This window comes from Equus quagga, chromosome 11, assembly GCF_021613505.1.
Source record: "Equus quagga isolate Etosha38 chromosome 11, UCLA_HA_Equagga_1.0, whole genome shotgun sequence".
Classification (NCBI taxonomy): Eukaryota; Metazoa; Chordata; class Mammalia; order Perissodactyla; family Equidae; genus Equus; species Equus quagga.
This window is the reverse complement of record NC_060277.1, coordinates 108,814,370-108,842,363: the sequence shown is the minus strand read 5'-3', so window position 1 is coordinate 108,842,363 and position 27,994 is coordinate 108,814,370. Positions and strand designations below refer to the sequence as shown.

Here is a 27,994-nt window from a genome sequence, read left to right as displayed (position 1 = left end):
AAAGAGGAGCCACTCAGATACCGTATCAACTTGCACTTGCTTCTAAGTGTATCGTTGAAGGGGGCTGATCAATTGTTTAAACCAGAGTTCTCAAATGTTCCATGAAGCCTGCATTTCAGGAGATGCTCTAGGACGAAAGAAGCGGTGGGGACAGCTTCAGAGCTGTCGAAGACGTCTGGGAAGTCCTGCATGCTACGCCCACCTCTTAGAGCAGTGAAGGAAGAGACCACTCCTGTGGATTCCAGTGTTCTCATCTTGTCCCATCACGCAAGATTTCTTGACCTTGGGCAGGTCCCTCACTCTCTCTGTGTCTTGGTTTACTTAGCTGTAAAATCGGGGTAACACCAGCACCTACTGTGAGGCTGAAACGAGTTGATACATGAAGAGTGCTGGGTGCATTGGGCTACAGTCCACATGGGCTATTATTATTATCGTCAAGATGATAAAGGACCTGAGAAGCCCTGAATCTAAAGAATCTGTTAATTTTGATTAACCCAAAGCTCCCCAAAGTTATTTGACCACAAAAACCCTTCAGACCTGCAGAACTCCTGTTCCTTGGAGCACACTTCGGGGAATGCCGGTCTAAATACTCCAGCGCTGTGTTTTCCCGGAAGGCGTCTGGAGACACTGTGTAATTTGCTGAGCAAGCGTGGTCCAGAGCTTGGCGCCTGATCCCTCTTCTCGGTCAGTTCTTCAGCAGTTGGGCCACAGTGGGCTAAGAGGCCCTTCATGAGTTTTGTGCTACTTTTTCAGATTCTTCAGCCTTTACTTTGTGCTGGTGTCAACTTGATAAGCCACTTCCCGTGGTCAGGGGTCAAGTCTCCATTGTGGTGTTCTGATAGTTCTAACTATGTTAGTCTCCAAAAATCTTATCTACTTCTCTATGTTGATATGGAGATTCATGGAGCGTTATGGATCATCTCTTTGATTCTAAGTCCAGGCCTGAGCAAACAGTGGGTGCATAATCCATGGTGCTGACCAAGCAGAGCAGAAGCCAGGAGGACTCTACCTAGCTTCAGTCCTGGCTGGATAAGGGCCACCATCTGCAGCAAAGGGCATGGTGGAGTGGAAAGGGAACCGAATTTGGAGTCAGAAAACCAAGGTTCAAATCTAGCTGGCCAGGAGAACGACCTTGGATGAGTTGCTTAACCTGCCTGATCGCATCTGGAAAATGGGAATACCCATAGCCTCCAGGATGCCCTCACATGGTTGTATTGAAGATCAGAGCAGCTGCTATATCCGAAAGTGCCTTGTCATGGAGAAAATGCCGTGACAAGATGCCTTGGCAATGGCCTTCCTTCAGTCTTCCAATCCCCTGCCATTACCCCAACTGGGACGGGCACGGGGAGGAGGACCGAAGCCTGAGCAGTCACAACAACGCCAGGAGCAAGCATTCTTATGTGCTGTGACAATATTTGATGAATTCCTGCGCGCGTAGGGGAGCAGACTAAGTAGGTGAATAAAGTGAGAATATTCTCTGTGACAATCAATATTCCTTCAATTGAACCATCTCTGCAGATCTGACATTTTGATTTTTCTTTTTTGGATGCATTAACTGGATTTATGCTTCCATACGGTGGAAACGGCAGGGAGAAGAGGTGGTGGCAGCATCAGTAGGCCAGGTACGGCTGTGCTTCAGGGGGCACCTGGGTAGGCTGATGGGAGCAGGCCATTTGCAGAAGAACCCAGCTAAGTGGGAGCCGATGCTCCGTCATGTGCTCACCTGGCTGCTACAGCTCGGTGCTGGGAGGCCCGTGGTTCTTTCAACTCCAGCGCAAGGTCTGGGAAAGGAACCATGTCAGGCTCAGGAGCCCTCTGGCCCTGGAGCCCTGACCCAGGCTCCCAGAACAGCGGCCTGCTCAGCTCTGCACAGGGGGAGGGGACAGGTGACTTCCTGAGGGCCCTCCCAGGGTCCAGGTAAAGAAAACAGGCTCTGATCACTGCCTGGGGTTCCATTGCTGGCTCTGCCATTCGCTAATAAATACTGGCAAGTGCATGACCTTGGGAAAGTTCATAACATTTTTTGTCTCAGTTTATCCATTTGCAAAATGCAGCTGATAATAAAACTGACTTGTACTGAGTATCTTTAGGCGCCAGGCCTCCTTTTCAGAGCTTTACATGGGTGGATATATCTAATCCTCACAGTAACCCAGCAGGGTAGACATAACAACAGTCCCATTTGTAGGTGAGGGAACCGAAAGATGCAGCTGTGTATTTTAGGTAGATGAGGGTTTGAAACTAGCTCTGTCACTTAATGGTTGTGTAAGTCAAGATTCTTCATGGACAAAAGTACAACTCAAAGGAGTTTAAGCAAAAAAAGAGTAAGGAGGGATTGGCTTTGGTTGCCGAAAAGGATACTGGGATTGCTTGAGGAATCTGAGCGGAGAAAGACTCTAGAAACTTCTAGAATCTTCTAGAACCTTCTAGAACCCCTGAAGGGCTCCAGTGACTCAGGGATTGGAACAGGCCCTCAGCACCACCAGCAGTCTTGCTCTGTTGTAGCCCATCGTTGTTTACCTCTGCTTTCCTTTCCAGGTTGCTTTATAAGGCGGGGTAGTACAGAGCTTCATGCAATGACTCTGGAATCTAACTGCCTATGTTTGCATCTGGCTTTGCTACTTAATAGCAATGTGACTTTGGGCAATTTCCTTAGCTTCCCTGAACCTCTCTTTCTCATCTGTAAAATGGAACAACGATAGAACCTTCCTCACAGGTTTATTGTGAGAATTAAATGAATTATACATATAAAGCCTGTGAAATAATGCCCCGCATGTATCATGTGTCATGTGTCTTGGAGGATGTGGGTAGTCCCATTTTCCAGAAGGGATCAGGAATGTTAAGCAACTCATCTGCCTAACTCTACTTCAGCAAAGCTGAGAATCAGCTTCCTCTTTCAGACACGTTTCCTCCTCCTGGCTGGCGATCTTAGCCTGACCACATCAGCTGGCGTAATTTTTTTCTCCCTGAGCCCATGATCCAGCCCCCAGGCAGGATTCTGATCGCCCACTCTTATATTAACCACTATTATCAGGCAGATTGAGATTGTCTAGGCCTGGTTCAAGCACTTGTTCCTGTGAGGAAATTTGGACTAAGCAAAAATGATCACTGGGTGTGGCCAGTGGACCCCTTGGCTGTTGAGCACACACTCTTGCAGGTGGTCTGATTCAAGCCTTTGAGCTGTTTTACGGCCCTGTAAGTTGTAGATAACTGATAGCAATGCAAAATAATTCTTGTCTATAGACATGCAAATAAATTCTGTCCAGTAGTTCAATCGATTTCTCTCTTCGTTGAGGAAAGAGCCGGTTTCTATCTATTTGTAAATTCACCACTTTCCTTTACTCCACATAAATTTATGCTTTTTAGACTTCTCCTTTGGATTGGTTGTAACATCTGCCCAGTTCCCTCACTAATATTAAATCAAATAAAATCTTTAACACGTGTTCAAGTATAAGAGTCACGATCTTGCCTTTTTTGGGAAAATGACCTTTTAACACTTCTGACGGTAGGAATGTTTGCTAAGCAGACCAAAAAGTAGTTACCACGGTTCAGTCTCCTCGTGGTACGATCTCAGTCCAGTTATTTTTCCTATCCAAGCCTCAGTTTTCTCATCTATAAAATGGAAGTAATATTACATACCCAAGAGGATGCTGCGAGAATTTCTAAGGCATGTATGGAGAGCATCCAGCCTACACCTGGGCGCGAAGGAGATGCTCTATGAAAGGGAGCTGTTGTTGCTGCAGGGGTGCTGCTGGGGCTTGGGCTGTTGTTACAGTTGGTCCTGTAACAGGACAGTTGGTTGTTGGTACCAGCAGCCAGTGGGGTCACAGATGTTGAATATAGGGAGAAGGACAACAGGCAGGGTGCGTTCCCTGAGGCTCTGGGGCCAGGAGACCTCCCTCTGCAAGCAGAGCCGCACGTCACCTACCTGAGCATTAAGGGCCTCTGTAGATGTCAACAGGCACATCCCACTCAAAGTGCACTCAAGCTAGGAGGAAGTTCAAACTTGGCCGTCTCAGTGGTGAAAGCACATTGACATGGGACTTGGCCTGCACTTGTCAGGGTGAAGGAGGGAAAGGTCAGGGAGGCAGCAGAAGGGAGGGGGGAAGGCAAGCGTCTGCTTGTGTCCAGCGGAGGTGGTGTTTTGCCAGCAGATGTGAACATCTGGCTCTCGGTGCATCATCCTCTGTGCTGCAACCATCAGCTGGTCCCTGGATTAGAGGCCAGTTGCACTGCCTCTTGGTTAGCTTGCAGCTGTTCCCCCAGCCTGGAGAAACCTTTGGTGCACTCTTAAAAAGGGGTCTGTCCTGCTAAGGGGAAGACCACGCTGTGTGTCAGATGGCAAATCGTGAAAGTAACTGCTTTCAGGCAGCGGCAAAGCGCTACAACAGCCATGTGTACTTAACATCTTGTCCTGCAGGCTTCATCCCTGACTCCATGCCGAACTTTCGCTCTCCCTGGCTTTGACTTGAGGAAGAGCAGCAATAGTTTGAAAAATGTTATGGGACTTTCCCCCTTGCGTTTCTGAGTGCATCTCGCTTTTGCCCAGCTGTGTGGGTGCGACCACATCCAAGTGGACCAGGCTGCTCAGCATGCTGGGCTGAAGGAGACTGGGCACGTTCCCTTCCCCAAGGCATCCTCAGCGGACACTTGTTTGAGGTAGCTGGATTGTTGGGAAGCTAGCTAGATGGCAGGAGAGTCACCCCGGCTGGTCAAGAGGAGTGGGTGAGGGTGGAGAGGTGATCCTGCAGAAAGTCTGGGGTCAGGGACCAACGGGGTGCTGCCGCTCTGTGTGTGTGTGTGGGAGGGGAGGGCTTTGAGTCTTGACCAGGCGGAGAGAACCAGATTGTGACTTACCGAAGGTGCAAATGACAAATGATGGCTGGGCAAATAGACCGTGGACTTTATCAGTCAAGACATGTGACCGAGGAGATCACCAGGGTCAGGGGTAGCTGTCCTTCCTGGCTCGCGGACATAGCTAGCCAAACCCCTCCCCCACTCATACCCAAGCTTATCATGGTGTGACTCTTGAGGTCTGCATTTATCCGCATCATCCAAGCAGGCCCCTGGTCACACAAACCCAAGTTCCTAGCTCACTTGGGGCTACAGTAAAGAACTTTCTCACCCTGCCCCCTTTATCCTGCAGCCCAGCTGGTGGGAGCTGGTGGGAGCTGGTGACATGGGGTGCATCTCTATAGACAAAGCAGCCCTGTGAGCCATTTTGCGGCCTCTCCACGTGGTGGGGGATTGTCTTCCTACTCTCCCCCCAGTATTCTTCCAGTGCTCACCTGGGCTGGCCAGAAAAGCTGCCTCTTCCAGCATCCCCAAGGCAACCACTCCGTGTCAGCTAGGACTCCTGGACCCATGGCAACCCACCAGCTGCTGCACCTAGAAGCTGGCCCTTACTGGCTTGCTGTCCTCCAGCAACGCTGCTGCTCCAGCTGGTTAGGATGACTTCTTAGGAGGGTACCAGGCCCCTTCTTTGGGAAAAAGACAGATCACACCATCTCCACAGCCTCCCACTCCCCTTCTTATGTAGATCCAATGTCAGCTCCACAGGGGGCTCCTGGGGACACAACGATTCTGTTGGGCCTTGGAAATGAAGTAGGATTTTGACTGACCTTGTGGGAGGCTCCTTCTGCCTTTATTTTGCTCTCTATAGCAACCGCCTAGTCTGGCTGAGGGGTCCATCCTTTTCCCATCCCCTTTTCCTTTGTTTATAACCTGGGTTTCGACATCTATCTATATCTCTTTATCTCTGTCCATCCATCCATCCATCCATCCATCCATCCATCCATCCATCCATGTTTCTACCCACCCACACATCCACCCATCCACCCATCCACCCATCCACCCATCTACCTACACATCCACTCATCCACCCACCCATCCACCCATCCAGCCAACTACCCATCCATCCATCTACCTACACCTCCACCCACCCACCCACCCATCTACCCATCTAACCACCCTTCCTATCTATCTCCCTTTGCTTTTCCCCCTTCCCTGATATAGGATAGACTTTCCCAAGGGAATTTCTGCAAAAAGTAAAGGAAGTAAACAAATGAAATGTGACCTTTCCTTTCCAAACCACAAACAATGCATAACACAGTCAGGCTTCCAAAGCTCTATGTGGGTGTCTAATCCTCCAGTAGCTGAGGCTCTGACTCTCGGTGTGGCGTAGGGGTTAAGGAAATGGACTGGAGAGTCAGGCTGCCTGGGCTCAAATCTCAGCTCTGCTACCAACCCCATGGCCCCGGGCAAGTTTCTTAACATCTCTCTCCCTCAGTGCCTCTTCTGTAAAATGGGAATAATAACAATAGCTATCTCATAGGACTGTGGTGAGAATGAAATCAGTTAATTAACATGTGCACAGAACTTAACGAGGGCTTGGGACATGGTAAGTAATGTGATATAAGGGGGTCAGTTCTTATAACTGGTATTGGGCACATAAGCTCTGTCTTAGACCCTCCCAGGTAGGAGCCCCCCAGTTTTGGTTCTTGGGCAAGTCTTCCTCTGACTCAAGGCTGCTGCATACAGCTATGCAGGTGGCATACTGCACACTCTGACTCCATACACCCACCTGTCTCCTCACCCCCAGGGAGGCCTTGGGGCAGCACTTCAAGTAGATGGTCACAGCAAACGGTGTTTGCAGTAAGGGATGGGTCACCTGCAAGGCCCTGGATGAAGTTCGCTGTTTCAGGACCACAGTCCCTGGAAGACACTTTGAGCAGGAGTTGGGGAGGCCAAGAGGAAAAGAACAGAGGATGCTCAGAGCCTAAGGGGCGTGCGGGCAGAGCACTGGAGACGCTCCTCCAGTTACAGACCCTGCAGGCAGGACTGGCCTCACGGGCGAGCCACCTGTGCAATCACACAGGGTCCTGTGCTCTGAAGGGGCCCTCACTTTCATTTTGCCCTGGGCCCCCAAGTTATGTAGCTGGTCCTGCCCATAAAACATGGATTGCAAAGGAGAAGAGAGAATCCACGGAGGTGATCGACTTTGAAGCGGACCTAGGGGATTGAGGATGATGGTGCCATGAACGGACAAAGGTCAGCAGAAGAGCTGCCTTGGCGGGTGAAAATACTGCATTTGGATGAGTTAGCTTTCTTCAAACTCACAGTGATGCGGTGACTTCTGTCCCCTGGGCGGAGGCCTGTGTAGACACACACACACTTTGGGGCGGGGCTTGTCTAAGGCAAGCCACACACGTCACTTCTCTCCTCTGGGGCCCTCTTCCTCCAGCGTCGCTGCAGCGCCGAGTTCTGTGCAGCACTCGCCGGCTTTGTCAGCGCTGGGCACCCTTGGTTCTGTTCTGGGCTTTCTGACAGCACGAGATGAAATGTCACAGGAGCCCACTCTGGAATCACACACATAGGCCTGGAAGCGCGGAGGAGTTAATAGTGGGGAAAGTACCCTTGACCCATGGGGATATGGAGCTAATGGGTAAATGCTTTCTGCTTGTGTCTCCTGAGCACAACAAGCTCCTTAATCCTGCAGGCTGGAGCACCGGCTGCCAGTAGCTGTGCTCAACTCCACACAGAGCACGTCCTTGATTGGCTCTCCCTCCTTCCCTGTCTCACGCCGCTGCTCCCTGGGAGCACACATGCAAATAAGCTTGTGATGGGCAGACTCCAGACGGTGTCCAACGATCCCCACCTCCTGGCGTTCACCATGGGATCCCCCTCCCCTTGAGTGTGGGCCCAGTCACTTGTCTCTCGCCAGTAGAATATGGCAAAAGGACTGGGATGTCACTTCTGTGATCAGGTTATAAGAGATTATAAATCTGTCTTATTGGCAGACTCTTTCTATTGCCTTCTCAGCTTGTACACTTCGATGAAATCAAGCTGCCATGTTGAAAGGCCCACATGGCCGGGAACTGAGACCCTCAGTCCAACAGGGAACTGAATCCTGTCAACAACCATGTGAGTCTGCATGTGGATCCTTCCCCAGTGGAACCTTCAGATGAGACCCCAGCTGACACCTTGACTACAGCCCTAAGAAAGAGGACCCACTTGAGCCATGCTGGGACTCCGGATGCACAGAAACTGTGAGATAATAATTGTGTGTTGTTTCAAGCCATTAAGTGTGTGCACTTGTTACATAGCAATAGGTAACTAATGCGATCCAAGTACCAAAGCCTTGGTCTCAGACTCTGTCTTCAGAGAACCCAGGCTAGGATGGGGTCTGCACTGGCTCACCTTCCAGGAGGCGAGGCCTGCTAGAGATCTTCCTGCATCCTCCTCCTCTCACTTACATTCCTGAATGTTCAGCTAGCTGAGGAGACCTGTTCTTTGCTTTTCCTTTCTATCCAGGGGTGGGAGCCAGCTGACCCTTGGTCAATAGGGTTTTCCCCCCAGGTCATGCCCATTTGTAGCTGATGTCCTCTTCCCCATGCTTTGAGCATCTTTCCTGGTCATTAGGAGATCAGGGGACACTTTGCCACTGGGGGAAGCTATCAGTGTATCCTGATAGCTCCATTTAATAAATGACGTAAGGAATGACATGGGGGGACTTTGAGGTTTCTAAGATCATGAAACAAGTGATGGAGATAGCTGGACAATACCACCCCAGCCTCCTGAAGACTACCTCCTCCTTCTCTTTCACCCTAAAACAGTAGACAAGCAAGCCTGGATAAAACAGCGTGTCGTCACTGAGCTGGGTGTTTTGTATATGTAATATCCCACCCAGTACCAACCTCACGCAACAGGCATTTTCATTCCCATTTAACAGCTGAGAAAGGCAGCATGTTAAGTGACTTGCCTGTCACTTTCTCAGCTAGAAAGTCGCAGGTCAACATTCAACGCAGTTTTGTCCCACTCCAACCTCTGCGTGTCCTTCATGCTCCACCCTGCAGGCTCCTCACCTCGGCTTCATCTCTCACGCATACAGGAGCCAACCCAAGATGAGGGTGTGCCTATTTGGAGAGTCTGGGTGTGTGTTTCTCAAAGTCTGGTCCCTGGACCAACAGCATCAGCGTCAGCATCACCTGGGGGCTTGTTAGCAATCACAGATCCGCAGGCCTCACCCTAGACCCACAGTCATAGCTCGGGCTACCGGAACCAAATACTATGGATTGGGGACTCAAACAACAGTTCTGGAGGCTGGAAGTCCAAGATCAGGGTGCCAGCACTGTTGGGTTCTGGCGAGGACCCTCTTCCTGGCTTGCAGACAGATGCCTTCTTCTGTGTCCTCACACGGTAGAGACAGAGCTCTGGTCTCTTCCTCTTCTAAGGACACTAATCCCATGGTGAGGGCCCCACCCTCACAGCCTCATCTAACCCTAGTGACCTCCCCAAGGCTCCCTCTTCAAACACCATCACGTTGGGCGTTAGAGCTTCAACATACGAATTTGGGGGGAGGGGGTCGCAAACATTCAGTCTCCAGTACCTGCTGAGTTGGCAGGCGACTCTGATGTGCCCCGCGGATGAGAGCCGCTGGCCATTCTGTGTGGACAGGCACAGCGATCAGATCTTTCCAGCTGTGTCCACCCACGTCCTTGGTCTGAGGAGCGTTCTGTAGACAGGAGAGAATGTCAACATGTTTGCAGAGTGCTCTGAACTGCCGGGCACCCCAGACGCTGTTTCAGCATTTCCCAGAATAGCAGGCCTTGAAATCAGTGTCCCAACCAAGTCGACGGCTGCCTGTGGCTCGTTGTTGCTGAAAGAGAGGCCATCTGTCACATTCCTGTGCATCACTAATCTCTGCAGGGAGCAGGGGGCTTGGTTTGACTCAAAAAGATGGAGCTGCAGAAGGAGAGATTGAAGTTAGATGTCTTGAAGAACTTCCAGGCTGTTAGGAATCTTCCTAATTTTTTTTTTTGAGTATCAAGAAGAGGTTGATAGAGGGCAATTGGCCCTGGAAGCAGGGGTCATACAAACGGCTCCTTTTAATCTTCTGCAGCAGCTGGACTTGGCCTTCAGCGCGCTACCCTCACAGATATTCGTGACCTGTCGTAGCCGGGACACAAACAGAGCCATCATCAAATATCACTTTGCTCCCTGTCTTAGCAGGGAGGAAAAAAATAAAACAAACAAGCGGAGGAAAGAGCTTTCATGTTTTTCTAATAGAACGAGGTAAGCAGTGGGGAAAAAAACAATTTCAGGCCAGCACTTCCGAGCTGCTGTCATAGCCATCTCCCCTTAAAGCAACAAGAATCGCAAAGCCAAGTTTGATAAAGATGAAGAACAGCATGTCTGGGCCGCCCCGGAATGAGCCGGCTGTCCCCGGTGAGGCCTGGAGGGAAGAGAGAGATGAAGGGCTTTTGGAAATCAGCCACCTTTTTGAGATGGTGGACGCTTCTGGCTCTGGAAAGGGAAAGACAGCAGCACCGACATGAAGGCTATCGGGGGCTGGGCCTCAGGGGCGCACCGAGCGGCCTCCAGGTTCGGCAGCCACGGCTTTGCTGCCTCTCGCAGTCTTGACTGCGATGGGCCACAGAGCGGCAGGTGGGAGGGAGGCTTTTGGGATTCAAGAGAGAGGGAGGTGGGAGGGTGGGTGGGAGCCTGCTTTTAGAGGCATTTGGCTTCCGGCCTGGTTCTGCCCTGAGCAGCTCTTTGAACTTGAGCTGGCCACCTGCCACTCTGCGAGCCTCGATTTCTTTATCTGTAACAGGCAGTGGGGAGCGGGGACCAGACCAGTGAGCCTCCACCCTGGCAGGGCTGGGCCCGGGCATTGCCGTGTTTTCAAGGCTTCCCAGGAGATTCTCACAAGCTGGGCTGAGAACCGCAGGCCCGGGGTCTGCACGGCTGGACTTTGCTTCTTGACAATCCCTAAGGACTCTCTCTCCAAAATAAAGAAACAGAAGTCCACTGGGCATCCCCTGGGCTGCCCCTCGCCGGGGCCCCGAGGTCTGTCCACCAGGACAGCCGAGGACACTGAATCCTTGTAGCTGCAGATAGCCCTGTGGAGGGGGGCCTGGGGGGCTATACGGTGGCCATGGGACTGGTTGTCTGGGTTCCCAGTGATGTGGCGTCTCTAGGCCTCTTTTCTCATCTGTGAGATGCAGATAGTAATCCCACCTGCCTCCCAGGTGAGGAGCAGGTGGGATAAACCACCGAAGCAGAGCAGCAGCTGGGGCCCGGAAATAAAGCTTCGTGGCCGTATTATTGGTGTCCTGATGGGACTACACACTCTGGGAGGGCAGGGAGGGGCCGTACTGCGTTGAGCTTGGCGCACCTGGCAACCAACTAGATGGACGGGCCAGGCTGTCCACACACGTCGGCAAATGTATGAGTCGATGGAGAAAAAGAAGGAAGGGAGGGAGGGAAGAAAAGAGGAAGAGACAGAGAGAGAGAGAGAGAAGGACTTAGTACTTCTAGAACCTGACCAGGGCCTGAATGTGCCCTTCTGCTTCGAGGCCGCCCCTCCAGCGATGTGGACCCCCAAGAAGAGGCCTGGACACATGTCCACGTGGGAGGAGGTGAGGGGGAGCCCGCTCCAGCCACTGACCCTCTGATTGAAATTCAGCATGAAAAGCCGTTTGCACCCCAAGGACTGGTGTCGGAGCTCGGCTGCTTTTAGGAACCAGATAACAACAGCCCTTTTGCTTGTTCTTCCTTTTGCTGTCACATCAAAGCTATTTTATTGGTCTGTGTTCAAGAAATGTTTTTTAATCTCTCAAATTATAGCTTCCGTATATGTTCTTGTTGTTCTAAATTACATCTTGATTCCCTGAGCCAATTTTTTTTCCTTTGCAGGTGTCAATTAAAAAGTGCCCCCCAGGGGCCTCTGCTGTGGAGCTCTATCTGCACACGCACACTTCTGTGGTTCAGTCTTGCTCCTGCCTCTCCGTTTCTCCCCAAATCTGCTTTTCCGTAACCTGCAGGAGCATCAGCTTGTTCTGCTGTCATACTGGGGACGGCCGTGACATTTCCGCCGAAGCCAGGGGGCAGGCAGGCCCCTCTGAGCAAACCCAAACCCTCAGGCTTCCCCAGGAGAAGGCAGACTCCCCCCGGCCCCTGGTCCTGCTCTGGGCCGGGGTCCGGCCGTGGCTCCTGCCTCCCCAACCTGTTGGCAGCGCTAATTGCCTGGCACCCTGGCAGCTCAGCCTCCCGACTAATGATTCATCCTTGCACGGCCATTTGTTTGTGCTGGTTTCAGACAGACTAATGCTTTTAATGGCACATAATCATTTTTCAGAAGTCATTTGATGCCACTAATCATCTCGGTAATACGCCGCAATGGAACGCATAATGACATTCGGAACAGGACAAATGGCAGCGCGATTCCTGGCTTTTCCCCTCTAATCTATATTTTACCACGTGCCTGGCTGCTAATGACTGAGTGCTGTTAATAAACAACTGCCTTAAGGATCTTTTCCCCCTTGGGGGTTTGGAAGGGCAGTGGGGCACCGGTTAAAAAGAGTTTCTGATGGAAACGGCCGTGGGCAGGCTAGAGCAGAGGAAGGGGAGCTGCTAGCAGACGAGCTTCCGGGAAGACTTGACCTTCCCCCAGGGTCGAAGGCCAGGCTCGGATTGTCTTGCTCAAGTGGGATGTGAGTGTCCAGTGAGAAGACCAGAATGGAGCAGGGGGACCTGCAAGGAAGCAAAAGAAACACTAGTTGGTGAGAATTCCTGACCACGAGGTTGTAAGCTGGTTCTCCTGAGCCAGAAAGTTCCATGGAGAAGCGGGTCTTCACTGAGAGAGGTGGATTTGGGGCTCTGAGGAAATGGGTGGGTGGGCAGACCGCCTTCCGGCAGGTTCCCACTGGCCTTCCGCTTGCCCCTCAGGCCCTAGGTCAGGAGGTGGGGCCAGGGCAAGGGTGTGGACACTTTTGAGACCTCGTGGCTGCAGGGAGCTCCGAGAGACTGTCGAGTGTACGGCATAAGCTTCTCCTCAGAGTCTCCTCAGACCGGGGATCCTGGACGGGGGCCATCCCTCCCCTTAAAATGGCTGTTTGGGGCTCTTGGAGGAGTCGGAAGTCAGTTGGCTGCTGCCTGGGATTTCTATCCTGAGATGGTTCCATTTGGTTGCAAAGTAAGGAAAATCGAGGGTCCGGCACTGCCCCCCCAGTCTGAGGGACCTAAATATTTGCCATAATCAGATCCCTTCACTGACTCCACTTTCCTCATGACAGTCTTTTGAGTAACGATTTAAATGAAATGCCATTTTGTCCCACTGCCTGCCAGAGAGTAGCTGCTCAAGAAAATGCAGCAATGACAATAAAGAGTAACAACGGGGGACAGGCTGGACCCCATGTCAGGAGACCAGGGAACTTGGGTCCTGGCAAACAGCCTGTTTCCATTCTCGGGGTCCCGCCCTCGTGAGGGGAGGCTGTCCAGATGGCAGGGCTAAGTTCTCTTTCCATCTTCCTTTTTCCCACCTCCGGCTCCTTCTCGTGGGTCTCCACGGAGGCGGGTGCTGAGTCTCCCCACGCACCCTGCTAACACGTTGTCAAATTTGGGCTGCAGGCCCTAGGAGAGCCAGTGCGGGTTGCCCAGTGGCCCAGGAGGCGGTGCAGCGGAGTGGTTAAGCAGGGGCTTGTAGATGTCAGAGGGGCATGATTTCCCGGCTCTCTTACTTAGCAAGTATGCAACGCTGGCAATCAACCAGTCTGAGCCCCGTTTGCTCATTTCTAAAAGGATATTAATGATGTGTCCCTTGCAGAGGATCACAGTGAAGATTAAACAAAACAACGCATGGGAAATGCTGAGCACAAAGTAGGCCCTCAAGCAACATTAATTATTATGGTGGCTGCTGTGGGCAGGTCTGGTGGCCCCGATGGACTCAGAGAGCCAGAACTTGGACACGGGTGGGCGAGTCACTGGAGGAGCTTGGAGGGACAAGGCGGGGCTCCCCGCGGGGATCCGCAATGGGATTTCGTCTCCAGTGCTGCGTCCCCTGGGCTGTATCCAATCCCCTGTTGGTATTACATCAAGAAGATGCACAGAGATTCGGTTGAAAGCCATCTGTTAGCAAGTGGGAAAGCCCCTGGCGTCCTTGCCGATGTTTAATAATTCAGCGTAAGCTGCTGGATGAGGGCTGACCGGAGCTCTGACATCCATTTTAATAAAGTCCTTCTCCACCCTCCTCCAGCTCAGGCCCCAGGGACGGTGGGCTCCAATGAACCCTGCACATACCCATCCAGCCCGGCCTCCCGCTCACAGGCGGGGGAGCGGGCGGTGGATATGGACACGCAGGGCCTGGTGTGAGGAGAGAGCTTGCAAATACACGCTGTGGAGCCGCCGGCCGGCTGTCCTGGAGGCCCAAGCTGTGTCCAGCCAGACTGCACCAAGGCCCGCTCAGAAGGGTGCTCGCAAACACCGGAGCAGCAGCAGTGACTGTCCACTCTGAACGAGCGGTCGTTCTGTGCCACGTGCTGGGGTGAGATCTTAAGTGGTCTCATGCAGTCCTCCCCCAGATCCTGAGAGACACGTATCAGTACCTGTGTTTCACAGACAGGTAACTGGGTCTCAGGAAGTAAAATAACGTGTGTAGCTAGTCAGAGATAGAAGAGCGATCCAACCTGGTGTTTGAGTCCGAAATTCCCGCTCTTCACCATATGGGCGAGATTAAGTTTCCTCTCTGTTGAATAAGAAACTGAGGCTGGATTTATGGAACCCTCTTCCCTCCCTCCTGCGCACTCTCCCTCCCTTCTTCTTTCCTGTCATTAAGTATTGCTCCAGCTTCTTATTAAACCAGGCGCTGTGCTAGGAGTATAGAAGCCCAGTGGATGTTCCGCCTGGAACCCCGGGAGGCAATGATCCAGAGACCCCGCTCTGAATCCTCCTTTAGGCACACCTCTGCTGGCTCAGGCCCAGGAGTGGAGAGTGAAGAGGGTAGTCAGCGCTCAGAGACAGCTGGGCAAAACCCAGGAGCCACGCATAGCCTCGGGGCCACAGGCCTCGCCTGCTTCTTCCCCATGAGGACATGTAAATGGGCAAGTTGCTGCCCCAGGACTCCTTAAGGTGTATTCACGCCTGTTCATGGGAGGCTGTGAAGTGGGTGTCGGTGTTCCCTGGCTGAATGGCCAGCCCCAGGACGCGCTACCTGGAGCAGGGTGTGGGGAAATGCCCAGCCAGCGGTGCCTGGACCACCTCCCCCCTCCCCCAGTTTTTATGGTCCAAGTGCAAATGATGGAGACTAAGCCTTGGAGGGTAGCAAGCCGGGGGGATAACTATATTTACTCACAGACAGCGGCTGGCGCGTCTGTCTAGTGAAACCTGCAATTTCATTGTTCCAAGAGCACGGAAATGCCAGGAAAACACATTTCCGATTGCCTCTTCGTTCCTCTTCTGTCTCCCCTTCTTGGTTCCCCAGGGTCTTATGGGTGACTGAGTCTTCTCTCTCCGTACCATTCTTCCAGGGTCACACACCCACAAAAGGCAACATTTCAGCATCAGGTGCAAGAAAGCCCAGAGAACTCATCCTGCACGGCAGGCAGAAGGGAATCCTAGGCCCGAGGTCCCTTGGGAGCAGGGACTGTGTGTTGTTCCCCGTGGTACTGCAGCACCCGGCATGTTGCGGGGCCCTGGAAGGGGCTCCACGAACTGCTTGTTCAAGAAATGAGCAGGAGATGGACTGGGGGGCCCCTTCTGTGCTGCCCAGGCATCTTCTTCTCTTTCTGTCTCTGTGGTCCTATGTTCCATCTCTAAATGGAGACCATAGTGCCTGTCTGGAGTATTTTTTTCTTTTTATTAAGATTATGATAGTTTACAACCTTGTGAAATTTCAGTTGTACATTATTGTTAGTTGTGTTGTAGGTGCACCACTTCACCCTTTGTGCCCTTCCCCCACGCCCCCTTTCCCCTGGTAACCACCGATCAGTTCCCTTTGTCTATATGTTAACTACCACCTATGAGTGGAGTCATATAGAGTTTGTCTTTCTCTGTCTGGCTTATTTCACTTAACATAATACCTTCAAGGTCCATCCATGTTGTTGTGAATAGGACGATTTTGTCCTTTTTTATGGCTGAGTAATATTCCATTGTATATACATACCATATCTTCTTTATCCAATCATCAGTTGCTGGACACTTAGGTTGGTTCCACGACTTGGCTATTGTAAATAATGCTGCGATGAACATAGGGGTGCATGGGACTTTTGGAATTGCTGATTTCAGGTTCTTTGGATAGATACCCAGTAGTGGGATGGCTGGGTCATAAGGTATTTCTATTTTTAACTTTTTGAGAAATCTCCGTACTGTTTTCCATAGTGGCTGCACCAGTTTGCATTCCCACCAACAGTGTATGAGGGTTCCTTTTTCTCCACAACCTCTCCAACATTTGTCACTCTTGGTTTTGGATATTTTTGCCATTCTAACAGGTGTAAGGTGATATCTTAGTGTAGTTTTGATTTGCATTTCCCTGATGATTAGTGATGGTGAGCATCTTTTCATGTGTCTATTGGCCATCCTTATATCTTCTTTGGAGAAATGTCTGTTCATGTCCCCTGCCCATTTTTTGATCGGGTTGTTTGATTTTTTGTTGTTGAGCTGTGTGAGTTCTTTATATATCTGTCCGGAGTTTTTTCTGAGGGTTAAGTGAAATCATATACACTCAGGTGTTTGGCTTAAGGTAGGTCAGTGCCCAGTGAACACTCACGGACACTACAAACAGCCTGCGGTACATCCACGCCGGGGAACGCTACTGGCACTAAAACAGAGTGAAGTGCTGCACACGCAGCTACGTGGGTGCGTGTCAAACGCAGTTTACTAAGTGAAAGAAACCAGACTCAAGGGAGGGCTACCCAGTGTGTACAACACACTGGAAACGGCCAAGCTACAGGGAACGAAGACAGATCAGAGGCGGCCAGGGCCCGGGAGAGGGAAGAGAGCCTGACCACAAAGAGCTCGAGGGAACTTTTGAGGTGATAGAACCATTCTGCGTCTTGAACGTGAGCCATCCACTTTTTAGAAGGGTCAACTTTCCTGTACAGAAATGATATCTTAATTAAAGGAAATGAAACAAAAAAAGCTATGGACCCTGAAATGATGAAAAACCCCAAAGAGCCGCTCTGGTCTTTGGAGGATGTGTGTGGTTGGCTGCGTCCTGATTTCTCTCATCACCTTCTGCTCGGAAGGCCATGGCAGGCATTGGCATTTCCTGCCGACGGGGAGAAGGAGTCCAGGACTCGGCTTGGCTCGGAGGAATACTTCTTTGGGGAAATGTAGCCCAAGTGGAAAATGCCTGAGCGTTGGCTAATGGGGGCCCAACGGGTCATGTCCAGGAAATACCTAATGCTACCAGGATCATCGGGTGAAGAGAGCCCGAGCCCATGAGAGAGGCAGGGCCAGTGCAGTGGAGGACATCAGGCCAATGTGGAGCGTGGGGTGGGGGTGCGATCCCCTCCTGATGGATGGCTCAGTCAAGTGGCAAACTCGCGGGCATCAAATTGCCTCCAGAGAGAGGTCACTTTCTGTTCTGGCAGGCGGCAAAGGTCCTGTTAGTGTCTCCGCCATTAAGCAATGCAGACACAGGTAATTTGCTGCACTCTTTGGATGCAGAGTTAAATGACTCATCATTATCTTATTAACGCAATCAGGGGCTGAAAATGAAGCCGGGCTGGCTTTTCACCTCGGCAGCACTTTCTGCTCAGATGTTCACGGCCCCTCCAGCTCACTTCCTTGACACTTTCTCTCCCTTTCTAAGAGCTCACGCTTTGCTCCCTTGCCTTCCTGGGCCACTGGGTGGATGCTCACCTGGGGTGGCATCCTGGACCGGTGAGGCTCCTTCTGAAGCCCGGCCCCTGGGTGGCCGCCTCGGCAGCCAGGTGGGCTCCAGGGAGCTGCCCTTTTGTGGCCTCACAGAAATGGTCGGGGTGGAGGCCCAGGGTTAACTTTTGGCTAATAAGAAGAGGACTGCATATGGGGACATCCTTTGTGCTGTGCACCTTGCTGCACACTTTACATGAGCTATGCCGTCCCATGGCTGGTATTACTACAGTCTCTAATCCATAGCGGCACACATTAGGGATTGCAGAGGGGGTGCATTCAGCTGCGAGTAACAACATCCAGCTGAAAGTGGCTTAAATCTGAGGGTTGTCCTTTTTCTCACACGAGAACCTGGAGGTGAGTGTCCTGGGGTTGTTCAGCAGCACAGTGATGCCTTGGCTCTGGTCAGCCTCTTCAAGTTTTTCTCAGCATACCCTTCTCATCAGAAGATGGCAGCAGGGGCTGGTCCCATGCCCAAATGGTTATGTTCGTGTGCTCCACTTCACTGGCCCCGGGTTCGCCAGTTTGGATCCTGGGCACAGACCTAGCACCACCCATCAGGCCATGCTGTGGTGGCGTCCCACATAGAAGAACCAGAAGGACTTACAACCAGGATATACAACTATGTACAGGGGCTTTGGGGAGAAAAAAAACGAAAAAAGAGGAAGATTGACAACAGATGTTAGCTCAGGGTCAATCTCAAAAAAAAAAAAAAAAAAAAAAATGCCAGCAGCAGTAGCTCCAAGCCGCGCCTCCTCACCCGTCCATGGTCAAAGGCAGAAGGAGTAGCAGCGAGGCCTTCCTTGACCTCTTTCTCTCTTCCTCCTCCTCCTCCTTCTTCTCCCTCTTAAAAAGTAAGGCAAGACAGGGACCGGCTTGGTGGTGCAGTGGTTAAATTCACGTGCTCCACTTTGGGGTTTGCCAGTTCGGATCCTGGGTGCAGACCTACATACTAATTATCAAGCCATGCTGTGGCAGGCGTCCTACGTATAAAATTGGGGAATATGGGCACGGACGTTAGCTCAGGGCTAATCTTCCTCACACACACACAAAAAGGGCACATAGTCTTCCTGAAGGCTCAGCAGATTCCCTTGGGTCTCCTTGATCAGGACTGGCCACATGTCCATGTCTTAGCTGTAGGGGAATGGGGAAAGTAGTCCCTAGTGATTTGGGCTCCTATAGCAGGAGGTGGGCTCTGCAGGACGAGCGTGGGAGGACGGCAGGGGCAGAGGGTGGACAATGCCACAAAGAGGTTCAGTACTTTGCCTGGGCCCATCATCTAAGCAGTGGCCGGTTGGGTCCCTTTGCCCCCAGGGCTCATTCTCTGAACCCTTAAGTCAAACTGCAGAGCCCTCCTCTAGGCAGTGGGGGCAGCATGAAGGGTGAGAACCCATGTCCCCACTTCAGAGGCCAAAGAGCTACTGGGAGAAGCTCGTGCATGTACGTAGTAAAAAAGAAAAAAGACCTGAACACTCTTACAAAGCGATGTTCCAGTAAGGCCAACGTCACAGAAACCCCTCAGAGCACTGATATCGTCTTTATTTACTAGGATCGGGGAATCAGGTGTCCTGGATGAGAGAATGTTCCCGATAGCAGAGGCTTTCTCCTTTCCTTGGGAAAATGCCTGCCTTCAAACACTTTTGAATGAAATCTTTCTCCACTGCGTCCTGAGCCCTCCTTCCCTCTGCTCGGTTTCTGGCCTTTTCAATGGAGCCAGTGTCCTTCCCCCACCCCCATCCTCATCACTCCATTGACCGGGAAGGGTAAAAACAAACAAAACGGGTGAAACCAGAGACATTACATTTTCAGGCTCACTACACCGGCAGCTCTGGCCTGGGGGCCTCAATGTCTTTTCTCTCCTCTCTTAGATAATCAAATCCTGAAGGATGCAGTCCCGCGGGACCATCCTCAACATCCAGAGGCCATTTCTTCTTCTGTTTTCTGGCTTGGCCTCCCCGACGGACGAAACTGCTGGAGGCAAGGCAATGCCTCACACATCCGATGGCGGGGCCTGGGAGGCCCAGACAGCAGCCCGGCCTCCTGGTCGTTCCCGGTGCCACCTGCTTGTCAACCTAGCCCCTCCCTTGGGTACCCATTGCAGGCTCCCCTGTTTGATTAACCTGATGGGGGGGACCACAGCAGCCAGGCTCACCCTGTCTCCTGGACGGCTTCGGAGCCCAGAGCATCGGCTCCCTGTTGGTGTAGCGGCAGGCCTGCCCAAAGAGGCTGTGGCCGTGCCTCCGCTCCTGAAGAGACCGCGGCTTCTGTGCTTTCTGATTAGCGTTTCCTTCGATTCCTTCTTCGTCTCTCCCTGCTCTTGCTGGGATTGCTTTGGTTCCTGTAAGCTATGCCTGATTTGGAAGGTAAAATGCAAGAAACAAAACTTGTGAAAGCAGAAACATTAATTTTTCACACTATACTACATCAGAAGCTCTGGAAAGGGGATGGCGGGGGGGAAGCTGGAAGTCCTTCCTCACTTCTCTTAGGGAGTGAAGCCCTGGGCTTCCCTTCAGATTCAGAGGGTGATTCCAGGCTTATTTCCAGCTTCTGCCTCCCTGTCAGATGAAATGGCCGAGGGCCTCACTGTCAGACCAGCGGGCACTGCTGTGCATGCAGGTTGCGAAAGGATGGGTGATGGCAGAGGCACGGGTGTTAAGTGAGCTTTAAGCGGCTTTGAGGAAGGAAAGAAAAGCAGATGGGACAGGAAGCGAAGTCAGGAAAAGGAAAGGAAAGGGAGCCAGCGTTTATCTAATATTTAGGTTCTTTGTACACCTTGAAGGAAAGCATCCTTGCCCCATTTACAGGTGATAAAACAGAGACAAAGAGAGGTTAAGTAACTTTCCAAAGGTCACACAGCTGGTCAGAGGCAGAACTGGAGGGACTTGAAGCCACCTACGTATAACTCCTGGGCCCTGGAATCCAGGCAGGTGGCGTGGCCCGATGGTCTGGGCCAGAATGAGGCGGGAGTGCTGGCTTCCCAGTGTGCCTCAGCCCTCCGCCGAGCTGTGGCAGCCTCAGTTTCCCCACTTGTGCAGAACTGGCCTGAGCTTGTTTCTGGCTACCATTCTCGGTGGGAGGGGGCTCCTCCCTGCTATGTGGAGGGCACATGGGGCTGCGGCTTCTCCCTGGGGACAGGGACGCTGGATTCTTCTGGTCACATGACACAGGACTGTCAGCCTTGGGGAGGAGGGCTGGCAGCACCCTCCGGGCAGCCTGCAGGTTTGCGTACTGACCAGTGCTCCAGGGAGTGTGGCCCCTCTGGGGGCCTGGCCACAGCCCGTGGGATCCCCGTGGGCGTGGACCCGGCAACCATTCCCTGCAGGATGACTCTTCCTTTTCTCTCCCTGCACCGGCTCCCGATGCACACTCCCCTCCCCACCCACCTCCCCAAGGAAAGGGTGGGCCGCTCAGGCAGAGGGTGGAGTGCGTGCCTCTGTCACAGAGTCCAGTCACCTTCTGTCTAGAGAAGGCCATTCTTCAAGTAGGACGGCCAGGGCTCAGACCAGTGCCAGGCCTTCTCCTCCTTTCCCATCTGAACAGGAAAGAGAGGAAAGCCCAGATGTCCCGGGGAGACCCCAGCCCTTTCAAGTCGTGTGACAGGTGTGGTCCATGACTTGTCCCAGCCTCACGGTTGTGTCCCGCCACCTCGCTGCCCATGAGTCATCCTGTGAAGCCTCCAGCTTTCCCTGGAGGAGGCTGTCGGGCTGCCAGGAATTCCGTCCCTGAGTCATCTTGCACTGCAAACGAGGTTTGTCATGACATTCTGGTTTCCACGTGGAGCAGAATCTCAGAGGGCCCAGCGAGCGAGGCGTGTTGGGCCAGTGATTATTTTGGGTGGCTTGAGAGAGAGGGCTCAAGATAACAAGAACAATAGCTCACATATGGTGCCTACCGTCATGTGCCAGATGCTAGGATTTACATGAGGAACAACCACATTTAATTGTCCTAACTCCCATATGCGGGTCGTTGTACTGCTTAGCTCAGTTTTACAGACGAGGACGCTAAGGCACAGAGAAGCTAAGTAACCTGTCCGAGATCATGCAGTGAGCACGGAGTGAAGATGGGGTTTCAGCCCAGATCTCCTGGTTCCTGCTGCATGGCTTTCCCCCTGATACCAGGCTGCCTCTTTCAAAGCTATGATGCCAACATTCAAAATGGGCTCACCAGGATGGAACAGTTCCCAGGGCACTGGTGCTTCTGTCAGCACCAGAGGAAGGACCAAAATAGGACACACCAAGTGGATCCAATCTTGCCTGAACCTCAGCCTGCAAGGTTTGGGGGTTCACTGCGGGGAACGATCGGAGCTGGGTCCCAGCCCCTCTTGCCCCCGCCCGCTCCTGCTTCCTTCGCCCGGCTTGATGAGCCGTGCAGTGTCAGGTTTGACTTGGCTCCATAGAGCTGGTTTTGAAAAGGCATCTCACTCATAGCTATTCAGATTTCAGAAACAAATGCTCTGCACCACTGATCAGAACGCCTGGAGTCAACAGAGCCGGTGACATCTTAAGAAATGCACCCGGTACTTAAGGCTTTCATCTTAATTATACATGTTCAAATCATAGACAGATTTTCTCCTTCTGGTCCTGAATATCAGAGCTGCCAAATCCAATTGAATCATCTTCTTTTAAATGCATTTTGCAGTATGCGTTTCACCGTTTTCCCAATTTCCATTGTAAACGAGCGCCAGAATTGTGCTGAGGGCCCTTTTCTTACAGGCTGCATTATTCAACCAGCAAATGAAGAAAGGAAAATGCTGATTGCAAAGGAATTAAAAAATGGTCCTGGGCAGCCTCCTGGGTTTGGCTCAGACCGGATGTGGCCAGGCCCAGGCACCATCTTTGTTGGAAGGTTTTAGTCCCTTTGTCCCAGGGAGGGACAGACGAGGAAGGTGTTCCTTCTGTGTCCCCCTCCAAATGAGCCAGCACTCAGGCCAGCTTCCGCGGCTGGGTGGGAAGGAGAGCCATCCGCAAGCCTGTCCTCACGGTACCACCACTGTCATCAGTGTAGATGCCACACACTTTAATTTCTGCCGTGTCCTGGCTCAGACCGGCCAGGAGATGCAGCTCCTGGATCACTCACAGGGAGCGTTTGAGTGTCATAAGCAACACGGACAGCCAGTGCCCTTGTACACTAGTGGTGCCCACTGGTTCTGCCGTCCCGGGAATGGGGTGGGGTAGGGTGAGGGGCTCCCAGACTTAGGATGGTGACAGCAGCTGGTGGGAGAGCAGCAAGCCAGGAACCCAAGGTCTGGGACTCTGCAGAGGTCTGTCTGCTCTCTTTCCCTGTCATCTTCTTTCTGCTCACCCAGCACTCCCCAGTGGCACAGCCGTGGTTCTTCGTGCCTGCGTTGTGCTTCTGCTTTCTCCTTTCCCATCACTTTTATGCTTGTTGATTGCACTTACAGTTTGAAGCCCTGTGTGGCCTAAGAGCAGAGTTGTTGGCCCATTTCACAGGGGGAAGCATGTGCCCTTGGTTCAGCCTGGGCTCTGGAGCCGGTTATCTGCAGCTGGATTCCAGCCTTGGGCAAGCTCCTGACCATCTCTATTCCTCAGGAGGTGATCAAGTCTTGAGGGTGGAGCCCTTGTGAGTAGGATTAGTGTCCTTATAAAAGGGACGCCAGAGAGTTCTCTTGCCCTCTTTCCGTCACGCGTGGATACAGCAAGAAGTCGGCCACCTGCAACCTGGAAGAGGGCCCTCCCCAAACCCAACCATGCGACACCCGATCTCGGACTCCAGCCTCCAGGGCTGTGAGAAATAAATTTACCCTGTTTATAAGCCGCCCGGCCTGTGATGCTCTGTTCCAGCAGCTGGAACTGACTGAGGCAGTTAGTGAGCACCTGTTCCGTGCCAGGCATCCTGCGTTGTTTAATCCACAATATTTCTGTTTGAGTCAAGGGCACCCATTTTACAGGTGAGAAGAGTGAGACTCCGAGACTTTAGTGGACTTATAAACGTCATGTGGTAAGCAGCAGAACCAGGAAATTAACCACTGACTCTGGTCCCTGCATTTGTAACCACCACAGGGCAGCATCACCAAGCTGCTCTGAGGAGAAAGAACCGGCCAATCCTCTGAGGTCTGAGCTCCTCCCAAACGGCCTCTACTTTGCCGTTCTCTCCCCACCTTCCCCGGAAGGAAATTCCAGCCCAACACCAGGCTCTCTTTACCTCTCTATTTTACATTTACAAGTGGTTCTGGATTTTCTGAGGGGGGTGCTCAGTTGCACGGAAGGGGCGGTTGAGCCTAGTGTCATAGTTTTTTGACCTCTGCCTTCCACCGCCCCGTGGGACCACCCAGAGCCTTGCACAGACAGGATCTCACTGTGTCCATTAAAGGATGGAATGTGCCCAGATGGCTGGGGAGCCCTCTGAAGCACCTCCATTCCTGTCCCAGAAGCAGCAGGCAAGGCCAGCTACATGATTTGTAGAGCTTGGTTCAAAACAAAAATGCACGGCTCCTGCTCAAAAAGCAGAAAAAAAGGTTTTTCCTTTCTTTTATAGCCTCTCTCTCGACCTGTCAGGATGTTTTTATATGCTATTTAATGTTGCACTTCCTCAGTATGGGAACACTCGAGGGGGGAGTGCAGAAGCTCACGGATGCTTGGGGCCCCACCCCACAATTCGGTGCACGGGGCACACGGGCTGGGCCCTCACCGGGGATGGGAGAGCAGCGGCAGTTGCTGGAGGTAGTGGGAGAGTGGGCGGCCAAGAATTATCCCCAGGGAGGTGGGGAAGCACGGGAGACCCCCTAAACATGTTTCATTGTCCCATCGGACTTCACTTACAAATGGCAAATTCAAAGATAAAAGTATTAAGAATTTTGGAGCTGGCCCCGTGGCCGAGTGGTTAAGTTCGCGCGCTCCGCTGCAGGCGGCCCAGTGTTTCGTTGGTTCGAATCCTGGGCGCGGACATGGCACTGCTCATCAGACCACGCTGAGGCAGCATCCCACATGCCACAACTAGAAGGACCCACAACGAAGAATATACAACTATGTACCGGGGCGCTTTGGGGAGAAAAAGGAAAAAATAAAAAAATCTTTAAAAAAAAAAAAAAAAAGTATTAAGAATTTTGAAGAGGGCCCCTCCGAGCATGGAGCCCCGTGCAACCGCACGGGTCACATGCCTGCAAAGCTGGTCTTGACCGTGTGGGCTGCTAGAGCTGCCGACACATCACCTTTTCTCCCCGGCCCCTTGCTGGCAGTTGGCATTTCTTAAAAAAGGGGATGCCCTGGTTACTACCACTGGCTCAGTGCCCAGGAGACTCAGTCTCCTGTTCTGTTGGAGGCGCAGCTATTTCTAGGCAACACCTGACATGTGCACCCTCCCCCCGTGGGTACCCTCCTGCCCAGGTTGCAGCAGGGGTGCTCAGGAAGGTCCCTGGCCGGCTCTGCCTGGGCCTGGGGCTCCCTTAGGCGGGCGGCAGCAGCCGGGGCCACGGCTGCCTCATGCTACATTGCATTTGCGTTTCGTGGGGCTGAGTGAAGGTGCTAATGAGCCAGAGTGCTAATGAATTGCGGCAAGCTCTCTCGCTTTGCTGTTTTAATGCTGAAAGGAAAAGGCATTTATGGTTTTCTTCCTTCCACTAGCCCTCCTATACAATTATTTCATCTGCTGCAGAAAATGTGCAGATCACTAACAATTATTAAATCTGATCATCATTAGCCTCCGAGCTCCAAGCAGCCTGCTCAGCACATTCCTGGCTCCTGACCCCCTCCCTCGCATGCAGGGAGGGGCCGGCAGGCAAGGCAGAGGGGAGGGGCGATGACCCGCTCTCTCAGGGGGTGGGAGAGGCCTGGATCTGCACCTTCGACATCCCTCTTGCCCTTTGCTGAGAAGAAGTCTTGCTCCTGCTTTCCGTGCATAGCTGTGTCTAACTTTCCAGTTTCTTTGTGTCTGTGTGGGGAGCGGGAATCACCTGTGAAAATGATGGTAGATATGCACACACATCCAAAGGCATGTTCTAAACAGACCCCACTTCTGCCAGAGGTTTAGTTCATGAGTGTAGGGCCCAGGGTCCAGGTGAAGAAAACCCAGGTGTCCTCATGCTTTGAGAGAACAGAGTCGAAGAAGATGAGCCTGGGCTGCTTTGGGATTTTGTTGGGGCCCTGCAGGAAGCAGCTGGCACAGTCAAGGGGTTATTTGAAGGGAGCTTAATGAAGGACTATTTCAGAGGTGGAGGTAGGTGTCTTAGCTGTGTGTCTGGCTTCTGTAAACTTGATGCTTCAACTTCTGCCCTGTGCGCGTAGGCTGGACACATCCGGTTCTGGACTCAATGAGAGGCCTGAGGGACTTGGCCCCAGCCTCCTGCACCACCCCCTCTCCTGGGGGAAGAGTCTTCCTCCCTGGGGTGTCACTTTTCACATACAAACCAGCCAACCTAGAGTCCGCACCCCCAACCACCTCTCTAATGGGGCTGTCACTCCAGGTCACTATACCAATCACCCCAGGGCCAGGGGCCAGACAACTCAGGACAGCCGCAGAGCCCGCTGGAATTATTCACACTAGTCACTCTTGCCCACAGTTCTCTCTCCCCCTCTGCCTTGTGACGCACCGTGTTGCTTCTCCATATGACTCTCCTGGGGCAGGCCGTGTACTTCTCTCTTGGGATCTGTGAGTGTAATAAGCTGTCTTTTCAGTGGCAGTCATCTCCTGATCTGTTGGTCTTACTATACTCAAATAATAATAATAATAAATTAAAACAAAACAGTTAAGGGAAACAACAAGGAATAATGAGATACCCAGGGAGGAACCACCTGTGGGCTATGTGATATCCAGGGAGGACCAATTGTGGGCCTGAAGAGGCAAGAGGACGGAGCATCATTAATTAAAAGGAAGAAGTTGGCAGGAGATGCCAGCAAAAGCCGTATCTTTGGGTGAGGGTGGCTGAGATGTGGCCATAACAGAGGAACAGATTCGTTGCTAAACTGCAGCCCTGCAGGGAGAGAGCCGGGATAAACACCCCACTTTTCTCTCTGCCAGTCTCCCATCTCCAGCTGGGGCCTCCCATTGGCTGAATCCAAGCAGGTGCCTGGGGCAGCTCCCAGACGGCAGGGCAGGTGGAAAACTGCTCAGGACGGGGATAGAGTTGAATCAGAGATTGTGGACCATGGAGAGGACCTTTCCCAGAGAACGGCCAGGTGCTTTGGAAATGGATGGGGTGATTGAGAGAAGACCCCAGACGACAAGAAGCCTCTGTTTGGTGCCTGCAGACGGATACGGGATAGGTAGATCTCAGAGTGGTCTAGACCAGCGCCTCTCAAACTGTACTGTGTACACAAATCCCCCCAAGGGGCTTGTTAAGATGCAGCTTCAGACTCAGGAGGTCTCCTGTGGGGCCCAAGATGGTGTATCTCTGACAAGCTCCCAGGTGATGTCCCTGCAGCTGGTCCGTGGGCCACACATGGAGTAGCCAGCTTAGGTCTTCCTTCCCCCACATTCATATGGGGGAAGCTAGCCTCACGGGGGCTAGCTCGTCAAACCGTCCTGGTCACCCATTTCCCTCTGGCCCATCCTCCCTGGCCCTTTGTCCATCTATTCACCATTTTGGGGAGCCTTTGAAATTCATCTTTCCTCCTCCACCTCATGTGAGGGTAGATAAAGGCATTTCTTACCATCTGGCCAGAAATCAACTTCCCTAAGATACCCTGACCTGGGGTAACTTAAAAAAAGAAAAGTTTAATTGGCTGCAATTAACAGAAACAAATTGGTTTGACTCTGCAGCAATTATCAGTTTTTATTCTCACTCTGAATCTGTCGTTCATTTCTCAACTTGCCAAAGAAAGACCTGGACGGGAGTTTGGAAAGGTTGGCGGCCCCCTCCCGGTGTTGGTGGGCTCTGTGGGCCCCTGACTCCCAGTACCTTTGCAGCCCAGGGTCTGGCGGGGAGGAGGTGGTGCGGAAGGGAGCTGCCATTTCTTGAGCCTCCACTGCACCCTGGACCCACCATGTGCTGGGTGATGTGATTACCTTGTCTCACCCTCTCTCTGCAGAGGCAATAGTAGCCTGTTTTTAAAGAGGGGGAAATCGAGGCTTGGCTGGGTTTAGGGGCAAAACTGGACTTGGTTTTGTGTCTGATTTCAAAACCAATGCTCTTTCTTTACCACCCTTTATGGCTTCCATGCAGGACCAAGACGAGGGAGACAGAAGAGAGGCGCTCTTCCTGGGTGCCAGATTCCAGGGAAGGGGGCAAAAACTCAGTAATCAAGATAGATAAGATAGGGGGCTGGCTCCGTGGCCGAGTGGTTAAGTTCGCGCACTCCGCTGTGGCGGCCCAGGGTTCGGATCCTGGGCGTGGACATGGCATCGCTCGTCAGGCCACGTTGAGGCGGCATCCTACATCCCACAACTAGAA

General features: G+C 52.3%; 1 long non-coding RNA gene across 1 annotated transcript; it reads left to right on the top strand.

Moving 5' to 3' along the window:
- Positions 1–9,284: 9,284 nt before the first annotated feature.
- Positions 9,285–12,309, top strand: LOC124246262 (uncharacterized). Its single transcript, XR_006890452.1, has 2 exons — positions 9,285–10,071; positions 11,695–12,309. It is a non-coding gene; the product is annotated as an uncharacterized LOC124246262 (long non-coding RNA).
- Positions 12,310–27,994: the final 15,685 nt, after the last annotated feature.